The 12,639-nt window shown below is 44.9% G+C and overlaps 1 long non-coding RNA gene across 1 annotated transcript in view; it reads left to right on the forward strand.

The window, feature by feature from the left end:
- The window catches only part of LOC143962110 (uncharacterized), a 767,356-nt gene that overhangs the window by 685,818 nt on the left and 68,899 nt on the right, over positions 1 to 12,639 (forward strand). The window lies entirely within an intron of this gene.

Below are 12,639 nucleotides of genomic sequence, written 5' to 3' on the forward strand. Positions count from 1 at the left end.
ATTTATCCCACTGAATCTGATATAAATGATGGAACACTATTCCACCCAGTGACGCCGATAGAACACTATTGTTCCCACTGACACTGACGATAGAACACTTGTCCTTTCACTGACACCGATAATGGGGCACTATTCCTTCCACTGACACCAACAATGGAACACTATTTCATCCAGTGACACCAACAATGGAACACTATTCCATCCAGTGGCACCAACAATGGAACACTATTCCATCCAGTGACACCAACAAGAGAACACTATTCCATCCAGTGACACCAACAAGAGAACACTATTCCATCCAGTGGAACCAACAATGGAACACTATTCCATCCAGTGGCACCAACAATGGAACACTATTCCTTCCACTGACTCCAATGATGGGACACTATTCCTCTCACCGAAATGAACTATGGGGCACCATTTCTTCTGATGACATCAACAATGGGGCATATTTTATTCCACTGACACCAGAGATAAGGCACTATCACTCTCACCGACACTAATTATGCAGCTCGAAGTGAAGAAAAGTTTCCCTATGACCACATATCTGTACCATCCCAGAGATCTATGGTAAATGGCAACCTCAGCCTGGACTCTGGGCAGGCCGCGCCCTTAACGCGTTTCGCTCTGATGGTGCAAAATGGATGAGAAGGACTTTTTAATCATCCGCCTCCATTCATAGATCACTTTCTATTCAAAGAGGCTATAGCACAGTCTCTACAAATTTAGGAGATGGGCAGAAATGTTGGACCACAACAGCACTCTTGATGAGTGTATAAGACAGGTCCACTTAGCTCTGTTAGCCCCTGCTGCACCAAAAAGCTGATGATGGTAGAGATGGGGGTTAGAGGAAGATTAATACTAAACCAGGAGAGAGCAGCATAAGGCACAGATCATACTGATAGTAGATAACATCCCTTGTGCTTTTTTTTTTTTTTTTTTTTTTTTTAATACTAACTGTAGGCTTATATATTACAATTAGCATCATATTAGACTTTGTTGTTATTAAACGAAAAGTGCATTGGTAGAAATATGGAGGCTTTCACTGGTGAAAACTTCTTTTAAAAAAGGTGAAGTCCCTGGTTTTAATGCTGGTAAAATAGCATTTTGAAGACACTTTCAGAGAAAGAGTTGGCTGGCAAAATTTATTAAATCAATATGACACTTAAAAAAAAAAAAATACAATACATTTAGGGTTAGTTCACACCAGATGTGGTGGGACTGCATTGGGCAGCTATTCCAGCACAGTCCCACCACATGGACAAGGCAAAATGCTTTTTGTCTTCTATTTGTCCAGTTCACACCACTGTGTTGCAGTGGTGCGCAGGCACGATTTGCTGAAAAACAAAAAACCAAAAAAAAAAAAACACTGCATGTTGTACTTTTTTTTCCAGCACAGTGAGAGGTAATCCACTGCCTCACACTGCATGGCCAGCAATTGAACTTTATGAAATGTCTGTGTGACATCTCAACAAAATTAAAAATTTAAAAATAATTTTCAAAAAAGGAAACAATGCAGTCTGCGAGCTCACTAAGCCAGATGAGCGCAGTAATGAAGTGCAGCGGCTGGTGTGAACTAGCCCTTAAAACTTAAAAAAAAAAGATTATAAACTATTAAAGTTACACATTTAGTTATTTATGTATGTATTTATTTACATTCACATCCTTTTAGTTGAAAGGATATAAGTTATCTCATGCATATAGACAATAAAACATTTTGTATGAGCATCTAGACACGAGTGGTGGCTGCTCCATATGGGGCGCGCCCGCTTAATTGATGCACCTGGCCCCTAATCTACATGCGCCAGAGGCATGGATTTTGATCTTTTTTTTTCTTCTTTTTTTTAGAAGCACATGATTAGAGTCCGGGGCTCTAATTGGCTTAAAAAAGGGTGGACTGCCCTGTGCCCCGGGACCACACCAGCACCAAGATAGAGAGCACTGAGACCACACCAGCACCAAGATAGAGAGAGAGCACTGACACCAGCACAGAGATAGAGAGCACTGACACCACACCAGCACCATGATAAAGAGCACTGACACCAGCACCGTGATAGAGAGCACTGAGACCACACCAGCACCGAGATAGAGAGCCCTGAGACCACACCAGACACAGAGATAGAGAGCACTGAGACCACACCAGCACTGAGAGAGAGAGAGAGAGCACTGACACCAGCATCGAGATAGAGAGCACTGACAGCAGCACCGATACCAGCAACTCGCTGCGGGACCCAAAAATATGACACCACTCAACCTCTTCAAACAGGAGGGTACGGGTATATAGTACGGTGTACTTTTTTTGTACAAGGAAGTGAGCCAAAAGGTAGAAAAAAGGTCTGTGTGCTCAATTAAATAAATTGTTTATAGAGTTATGCATATACATGGTCTACTGGTCACATGTGTTGAATTCCTCAGAGATCCATGCCTCATTCATTTTTATAAATGTGAGGTAGTCAACACTGTTGTGAGCTAGGCGAGTGCGCTTATCGGTTAGGATCCCCCCTGCTGCGCTGAACGTCCTTTTGGACAGGACACTGGACGAGTGGCAAGCCAACAGTTCCATTGCAAATTGGGCAAGCTCTGGCCAGAGGTCAAGCCTGCCCACCCAGTAGTCCAGGCGTTCATCACTGCTCAGAGCATTCACATCGGCCGTTAACCCGATGTAGTTGGACACCTGTCGGTCTAGGCGTTCCCTGATGCTGGATCCGGATGAGACCTGACAATGGGTCGGCTGAAAGAATGACCTCATATCAGAAGTCACCAACACATCTTCAAACCGCCCTCTTCTTGCAGGCGCTGTTGGATTGGTACCCGCAACTCTTTCTCTGGGAGTGGGAATTCCTCCTCTGCCAGTGCACGCAAAAGCAGAATGCAGCATTTCTCAAAGCAAGGCCTGGAAGTGCTCCATTCTGACAGCCCTCTGTGACGGTGGTAAAATTTCCGCCATTTTGTGTTTGTACCGGGGGTCTAAGTACGTTGCCACCCAGTACTGGTCCTTGATCCTTATGCTTTTTATACGGGGGTCCCTGTTAAAACACTGGAGCATGAAGGCCCCCATTTGCACTAAAGTGGAAGCGGTGTGGTGGCCTGGGTCCTGCTCATCATCCAGGATAATGTTGTCCTCTTCATTCTCCTCTCCCCATCCATGCACAACAGGGATCCCAGAAAGGTTTAAAGCATGCTCTTCTTGCTCCTCCTCATCCGCCCCAGCACCATCCTCCTCTTCAGACTCCTGTTGTTGACTTGTCTCAGATAGAGTAGCCCCCCTGGGAATTCATCCAGTATTGTGACTTCCTCATCTTCCTGCTCCTGCTCCTCCACTGCTTAATCAATGACACGACGCAATGCACGCTCCATAAAGAAGGCATAAGGTACGATGTCACTGATGGCGCCATGACTGCGACTGACCAGTTTGGTGATCTCTTCAAATGGCCGCAGAAGTCTGCATGCATCGCGCATGAGCAGCCACTGGCGCGGTGAAAAAAAAACAAGCTCCCAGAACCTGTTCTGCCGCAGAGTTCGTACAGGTAGTCGTTAACTGCACGTTTCTGCTGGAGCAGCCTATCAAGCATATAGAAGGTTGAGTAACATCGCGTCGGGCAATCACAAATAAGACGTCTGACCGGCAGATTGTGTCGCCGCTGAATGTCAGCAAGGCGAGCCATGGCCGTGTAAGATCTTCTGAAATGGGCCGAGATTTTCCTTGCCTGTCGCAAGATGTCCTGGACCCCAGGGTGCTGGACAACGAATCGCTGCATGACCAAGTTTAAGATGTGTGCCATGCATGGCACGTATGTAATTTTGCCCAACTGTCAAATTGAGTGGTGTTAGCCACTGATCTGCCTGCGAACGCAAAGCTGAAAGGAGAGCAGGGCCAGTGTAGCTCTTGGCTTCCAGGCGCAACAGACGCAGAACAGCATGGCAACGTCTCACCTGGCATGTCGAATAGGTTTTGGGGATCTTGGGCGGCGCAGCGGAAGAGACGCTAGCAGCGGAAAATGAGGAGTCAGTTGAGGAAAGGGAGGAGGATGGAGTAGGAGGAGGAGAAGAAGAGGCAGGCCTGCATGCAATCCATGGCGGTAAAACCAAATCTACACAGGTTTCACAGGTTACATGCTTGACGGCCGTCAGAAGGTTCACCCAGTGGGCAGTAAAAGTGATATACCTTCCCTGCCCGTGTTTGCTAGACCACGTGTCTGTGTCAGATGTATCTTGGCACTGACACTGTGTACCAGAGATACATTCACTTGCCGCTGAACATGGCCATATAGCTCTGGGATGCCCTTCTCTGAGAAATACTTCCTTCCTGGGACCTTCCATTGTGGTGTTCCAATGGCCACAAATTTTCGAAAGGCCCCCCGAGTCCACCAGTTTATATGGCAGTAGTTGGCGGGCTGTCAGTTCTGACAAGCCAGCTGTCAACCGTTGGGCAAGAGGGTTATCCGGCGTCGTAATTTTTTTACGGTCGAACATTTGGCCCACAGAAGCCTGCCTTTTTTCAGAAAAACGTGAGGACACCGTGATGGAAGGTGGAGTGAAGGACAATTGTGAGGAGAGAGGAGAAGGAGAAGTAGAAGACGAGACTGGACGGTGAGAGCCTGGAGTGTGGCTTTGTGGGTTCCGTTGCTCCCACTGGGCTCGGTGATGGCAGCTCATGTGCCTTCTTAAGGCGGTCATCCCTAGGTGAGTGTTGGGCTTACCGCGACTTATGCGTTGACTGCAAAGGCTGCAGGTGGCAACACTATTGTCAGCAGCGGACATGTTAAAAAAAAGCCAGCCATGTGCCGGCGTCCTGGGAGTGCCAGATGTGATCGTACATCGTTGATGCCTCGCTCCTGATACATTAGCCGTCTGCTTTGTCCCTCCTGTGCAATCTAAGTTCCGCCTGCTTCTCCTCCCTATCTGCTGGTCCATATCTCCCTCTGAACTCCCCTCCTCTTCCTCTCTTGTGGGCACCCACGTGACATCACTAGACACGTCATCATCGACGTCACCTTCCCCACCGCTATAATTAGAGATCTCAGAGTAGACAGCAACAGTGGGGACCAACCTCCTTGATCTGAGTACTGTCGTCAGACTGCTGAGTGGCGGTTGTTGCTACCTCCTCTTCCTGATCCAATGCCAAGAATAGCTGCGCATCAGAAATGTCTTGTGATGGATCGGAAAATAATTCCTGTGACTCAAGCGAAAGGTATATGGTGGTGGTGGTGTTGGTGGTAGTGTCTTTGGAGGTGCACACAGCAGAGAGTGAAGAGGGTGCAGATCGAGAGGATGAGGAGGGTGCAGAAGAGTAAGGCTGAGTGAGCCACTCAACCAAGTCTGGTGCGTCCTTTGACGTAATCGCACACACCTTCTGCAATTTGCCACTTTAGCTCAAGTCTGTTGCTCCTGCCCTACCCCTACCACCCCTACAGAAGGGCCTGCCTCTTCCTCTGCCTGTCATTTTTTAAATGACCCTGTGACAAAAGTCTCTAGAGAAGTGCAGTATGTATGTTGAAGAAGGTATATAACACCCCGCTTCAATCTGTTGTTTTTGGGGGCCACTGGTCTATCACAACAGTTATAATCCTTTTTTTTTAATTGCGTTTGTCACTCTTTGTAGTATTGCTGCAGAACCGCTCAGCAGTCACAAGGCTGCACAGTGGAAATGCACTATACTATGCTTTCTATATGTGCAAGTATTTTATACGTGTATTACACCTCTATATACTGCACACCAAATAGTACACCTATACCAGTCCGTCCTTAAAAGGACCTTTGTGGACCTAGTAGCTAGTGATTTGCAGACTGTCCCTACACTGATAAAAGACATCTGCAGTATCGGTCAGCACTCAGCTCAGCAGTCAAGTATAATAGGCTTTCTATATTAGAAAGAAAGTATATTATACATGTACAACCCTATATACTGTACACCTATACCAGTCCTTAAAAGGACCTTTGTGGACCTAGTAGCTAGTGATTTGCAGACTGTCCCTCAGTACCTACACTGATAAAAGACAGCTGCAGAATCGGTCAGCACTCAGCTCAGCAGTCAAGTACAATAGGCTTTCTATATTTGAAAGAAAGTATATTATACGTGTACAACCCTATATACTGTACACCTATACCAGTCCTTAAAAGGACCTTTGTGGACCAAATAGTAATAGCTAGTGATTAAACTGACTGTCCCTGCTCCACACAGCGTCCTGTCCCTACACTGACAAAAGACAGCTGCAGAATCAGTTAGCAGTGCACTCAGCAATCAGCAGCACAGCAGTGCACCAGAACCCTATATACTGTACACCTATACCAGTCCTTAAAAGGACTTTTGTGGACCTAATAGCTAGTGATTTGTGTCACTACAGTCTGTCCCTGCTCCACACAGCAACCTCTCCCTACACTGACAAAAGACAGAATGTAAAATGGCCGCCAGATCAGGTCTATTTATAAGGTAGGGGGTATGTCCAATTGTCCATGTGCTGAAATGTCTCAATTGGCTGTCCTGTACCCCATGATGGATGTGTCATCATGGGTCAAAGTTCTTTCACAATGTAAACGCATATGTCCACCGCTCAAACAGCGCCAGAAGTCCGCCGGTTTGGCAAAATGCGAACACAAAATTTGCCGCAAACCAACCGCCGGGCGAACCGAAAGGCCATCCCTACTTATTAGTACTTTATAATTCGCCTCTACCGCTAATATATTGGGAAAGTCTGTTTTGGTTGTTGACCAGACTTGATTCCATTCTGTGATTTCCAGTGTTTGTCCTAAGTCCACCTCCCATTTCTGGACATAAGCTGGTTTCTCTGTTTCAGGTTTAGCTAACAATTGAACATATAAGGTCAAGATTATGCTCCTAGCATGAGGGTCGTTTTTACAATATTTTTCAAAGTTAGTTAAATTAGTTAGTGAACTGTCTGTGGTTAAAAGAGGCATAAAAATTTTTGATCTGGAGGTACGTAAATAGTTCTGATTGCGGTATTCCATAATTATCACAGAGGGTTGGGAAAGGGATAAAGGACGATGAATTCACATATTTGTGCATCTGTAGCATACCACTTCTAGCCCATGCTCTGTATTTGCATTAAGTTAGGGCCTGATACTTGTGGCGATGAAAAAAATAGGAGCATATCATCCGCGAATAGACAAATTTTGTGTTGAAATCCCCCTACTTCAATACCCGTTATGGTCGGATCTGGTCTGATCCATTGGGCAAGTGGCTCTATGAGAAGTGCAAATAACAGGGGTGAAAGCGAACACCCCTGCCTAGTGCCCTTTTCGATATTAACCACTTTCAGACCGGACCATTTTGCTGGTAAATGACCAGAGGTATTTTTACAATTTGGCACTGTGCTGCTTTAACTGGTAATTGCGCGGTCATGCAATGTTGTACCCAAACAAAATTTGCGTCCTTTTCTTCCCACAAATAGAGCTTTCTTTTGATGGTATTTGATTGCCTCTGCGATTTTTATTTTTTGCGATATAAACGTAAAAAGACCGCAAATTTTGAAAAAAAATGATATTTTCTACTTTTTGTTATTAGAAAAATCCAATAAACTAAATTTTAGTCATACATTTAGGCCAAAATGTATTCAGCCACATGTCTTTGGTAAAAAAAAAAAGTCAATAACTGTATATTTATTGGTTTGCGCAAAAGTTGTCACATCTACAAACTAAGGTACGTTTTCTGGAATTTACGCAGCTTTTAGTTTACGACTGCCTATCTCATTTCTTGAGGTGCTAAAATGGCAGGGCAGTACAAAACCCCCCCCAAATGACCCCATTTTGGAAAGTAGACCCCCTAAGGAAATTGATAAGTGGCATGTTGAGCCCATTAAATATTTTATTTTTTTGCCTCAAGCGATTGAATAATGACAAAAAAAAATTTTTTTTTTTTTTTTTTTTTACACAAAGTTGTCACTAAATGATATATTGCTCACACATGCTATGGGCATATGTGAAATGACACCCCAAAATAAATTCTGCTGCTTCTCCTGAGTACGGGGATACCACATATGTGGGACTTTTTGGGAGCCTAGCCGCGTACGGGGCCCCGAAAACCAAGCACCGCCTTCAGGCTTTCTAAGGGCGTAAATTTTTGATTTCACTTCTCACTACCTATTACAGTTTTGAAGGCCATAAAATGCCAAGATGGCACAAAACCCCCACAAATGACCCCATTTTAGAAAGTAGACACCCCAAGCTATTTGCTGAGAGGCATGTTGAGTCCATGGAATATTTTATATTTTGCCACAAGTTGCGGGAAAATTACAAACTTTTTTATTTTATTTTATTTTTTCACAAAGTTGTCACTAAATGATATATTGCTCACGCATGCCATGGGCATATGTGAAATGACACCCCAAAATAAATTCTGCTGCTTCTCCTGAGTACGGGGATACCACATATGTGGGACTTTTTGGGAGCCTAGCCGCGTACGGGGCCCCGAAAACCAAGCACCGCCTTCAGGCTTTCTAAGGGCGTTACAGTTTTGAAGGCCATAAAATGCCAAGATGGCACAAACCCCCCCCAAATGACCCCATTTTGGAAAGTAGACACCCCTAAATTTAGGGGTACACTAGTGAGACTATATGGTGATCACTGGTGAAAGGGTTAACTAGGGGGCAATCAGGGGGCTTTATGCGGTAGTATATGGGGGTCCCTGGCGCTATAAAAAGCTGCGGCGAACCTAAATACCTACCTGCCTAACTAGCGTCACCTGTGACACTAATACAGCGATCAGAAAAACGATCGCTTATTAGGCTGGGTTCACACTGGAGCGATGCAGGAACGCCACGAATCCGCGGCGGGTTCCCGCATCGCATGCCTCCCGGTGGCAGTTCACACTGCCCTATGCGAACTGCTGGGAGTGTCAGTGAAATGTTAATGACACCCCCAGATCAGTTCGCATATCGCAGTGCGATCTGCAAACTCGGATCGCATGGTGTGAACACCCATGCGATCCGATTCTGCTGCGGACCAAAAAAAGGGTCCCGTGCGAGTTTGCGGCGGGTGCGGCGGGTGCGACACGAATTCAGCCATACTATCTGTATGGCTGAACTCGAATCGCACAGAGATCGGATGTGATTTGCACTGCAGTGCGGTGTGAATCACATCCGTTCTCATAAACCGCTGCAATGTGAACCCAGCCTTAAAGACACTGGCGACGGGGGGTGATCACGGGGTTAAACCTTTATTGGGGGGGTTAGGGGGGTACCTTAGAACTAAAGGGGGCTAACCCTAACTGCCCTAACAGTTATTACAGTCACAAATGACACCCGCCGGGTGATCAGGGGGTTAAACCTTTATTAGGTAATAAATGGCGGGTGCCCTGAAACTATAAAAAAATAACTAACCAACTAGCGTCACCTGTAACAGTTATATGGTGATCACTGGTGAAAGGGTTAACTAGGGGGCAATCAGGGGGCTTTATGCGGTAGTATATGGGGGTCCCTGGCGCTATAAAAAGTTGCAGCGAACCTAAATACCTACCTGCCTAACTAGCGTCACCTGTGACACTAATACAGCGATCAGAAAAATGATCGCTTATTAGGCTGGGTTCACACTGGAGCGATGCGGGAACGCCACGAATCCGCGGCGGGTTCCCGCATCGCATGCCACCCGGCGGCAGTTCACACTGCCCTATGCGAACTGCTGGGAGTGTCAGTGAAATGTTAATGACACCCCCAGATCAGTTCGCATATCGCAGTGCGATCTGCAAACTCGGATTGCATGGTGTGAACACCCATGCGATCCGATTCTGCTGCGGACCAAAAAAAGGGTCCCGTGCGAATTTGCGGCGGGTGCGGCGCGAATTCAGCCATACTATCTGTATGGCTGAACTCAAATCGCACAGAGATCGGATGTGATTTGCACTGCAGTGCGGTGCGAATCACATCCGTTCTCATAAACCGCTGCAATGTGAACCCAGCCTTAGTGACACTGGCGACGGGGGGTGATCACGGGGTTAAACCTTTATTGGGGGGGTTAGGGGGGCACATTAGAACTAAAGGGGGCTAACCCTAACTGCCCTAACAGTTATTACAGTCACAAATGACACCAATGCAAAAAAAATTTAAAAAAATGCAATTGGTGTCACTGTGACTGGGGGGGCAGGGGTAATTGGGGGGGTGATCGGGGGGTAAAGGGGGGGTGTGAGTGTGCCTGGCATGTTCTACTGTACATGTAGTGTGTTGGTGCAACTCACCGATCCTCTCTCCTCGGTGCCGGAACGAAAAATACCGACACAGAGGAGAGATTACATCACTTCCTCTCCTGTGTTTACATTACAGGAGAGGAAGTGATGTCACGGAGCATTTCTATTCGTCGGGAGCGATCGCGAGGGGGTGGCCATGAATGAATGGCCGCCCCCTCATCCCGGATCGCTCCCGTACGAAAACCGACCGCCGCAGGCACCGGGGGGGGGGCCCGATCGGGCCCCCCACCCGCGGGAAGGCAGGGACGTAAATATACGCCCATATGCCTGCCCGTGCCATTCTGTCGACGTATATCGTCGTGCGGCGGTCGGCAAGTGGTTAAAGGTATCAGATTTATAACCTGAATATTTAACATATGCTTTAGGTTTATTATATAGTGCCCTGATCCAGTTTGTAAAATTTGTGCCAAAACCCCACTTCTGTAATGTGTAATGCAGGTAGGACCAGGATTTAGAATCAAAAGCCTTTTGAATATAAAGTGAGAGAAAGCAGGAGGGAATGCAACGTGTTTTGGCAATTTGCGCTAAAAGAACTGCTCAGTGTACATTATCGCCTGCTTGTCGTGTTGGCATAAAGCCAACTTGATCACAATTTATAAGTGTGTCAATGAATCTACTTAGACGGGATGCTAAGATCTTTGCGAGAATTTTGATATCAAAATTTAGCATTGAGATAGGTCGGTTGTTAGTATAAGAAGTATCATCGGAATGGGGTTTGGGAATCATACATATGATCACCAATAAGAATTCTTGTCTAAATTATTTATTTTCGAGTAAATCATTGAATGCCTCTGCCAATATAGGGGAAATATAGTCTAAAAGGGTACGGTAGTATAATGCAGAATAACCATCTGGTTCTGGTCTTTTATTAATTTTCAACTCTTTGATGACCTTTTCTACTTCCTCTGCTGTGATAGGCATCTCAAGTTGTGTTTTTTGTGAAACAGTTAGTTCAGGTAGGTTAATTTGCGAGAAGGAATCTGCTTAGTTTGAATTGAATGTATTTGATTCTGTGTATAGTGTATTTAAGTGAGAACAAAATTTGTGAACGATTTTAAGGAGGTTGCTTGTATATATGTTTGTAGATAGTTTTAATCTAATTGGTTTAAATGAGTTATTTGTTGATCTGAGTGCCCTCGCCAGGTATGTGCCTGGTTTGTTAGATTTCATGAAAAAAGCATGTCTGGAACGATGCAGTCATTTATCAGATGATTCTGTAAGAAAAAGATCATATTCCAGGAGTGCCTTCTCTAAATTATTTTTAGTAGTTGGATTAGGATTGCTTTGGAAAGCTAAGAAAAAGGAGTTAAATTGTGTTTCCAATTTTCTTGCAAGATTTCTGCGTTCTCTATTGAGTATTCCATACTGCTGCTGAAGTGTTCTCCTCAAGACCGCTTTATGTGCTTCCCACAATGTTATTGGGGAAATTTCTGGGCTTTTGTTGAGTGTTAAATATTCTTTCAGAGCATGTTCAATTTTGTGACAATATAAAGGGTTTTTAAGTAATATCTCTGGTAAATATCATGTTGTATCTTGTGCTTTAGGTATGGTTGATGCAATAGTTGCTAGGACTGCATTATGGTCAGACCATGGGATGGGGATTATATTTGATGAGAGAATCTCAGGTATCATTCCTGTGGTTAGGAAAATGTGGTCAATACGACTGAATGTTTGGTGTGGGTGTGTAAAGTAGGTGTAATTTATTTTTGTTGCATTATTCTCTCTCCATGAATCAATTGAATTGTGTTTGGAAACGAGTTGAGAGAGAGATATTTTAGAGTGGTTACGGGGTGCAGTATATGGTTTTTGTCCAGAAATGGTAGGAGAGCCTGCTTGGAATCGCCACATACAATGTTTGTTCCCAGTCTATGTGCATTAACTACTTGTAATAGATGTATTAAGAATGGAATTGGCTGTTTGTTAGGTGCATACTAAGAAACCAGTTACTTCTGTGTCCAAAATGTGTTCCATAAGGATTAGATATCTTCTTTCCGGATCCTTAATTTCCAAATGAATTGTGAATGGAGTAGACCGGTGGAAAGCCACAAGAGTTCCACGTTGTTTGGTATTGGCCAAGGCAGTGAATATTTGTGGATACAATGAACTAAAAAATGTAGGCGTTGATTTTACTGTAAAATTAGTCCATTGCAGGCACACAATGTGTGCATTTTTTGCTTGGAATGACCTAAATGCTTTAGTGCGCTTCTGTGGTACATTGAGTCCCTGTACGTTCAGGGATAAAATGTTTAAGGGGGCCATGGCAGCTGAGTCAATAGGCAGCACTCTGACCTGACGATTTCTCAACTCAACCCATATGGACTTGAAAAGGGAAAAAAGAAAGAAAAGGTCCAGTGTTATCTAGATTAGGAAAGAAGAAAAAGACAGATAAGTTTACATTACCTAAGCTTAATAATATAATATGGAGGTATTCAAAATTTACCCAT

This window comes from Lithobates pipiens, unplaced genomic scaffold (assembly GCF_037356315.1).
Source record: "Lithobates pipiens isolate NorthernLeopardFrog02 unplaced genomic scaffold, aLitPip1_a1.2 Scaffold_8, whole genome shotgun sequence".
NCBI classification, from domain to species: domain Eukaryota; kingdom Metazoa; phylum Chordata; class Amphibia; order Anura; family Ranidae; genus Lithobates; species Lithobates pipiens.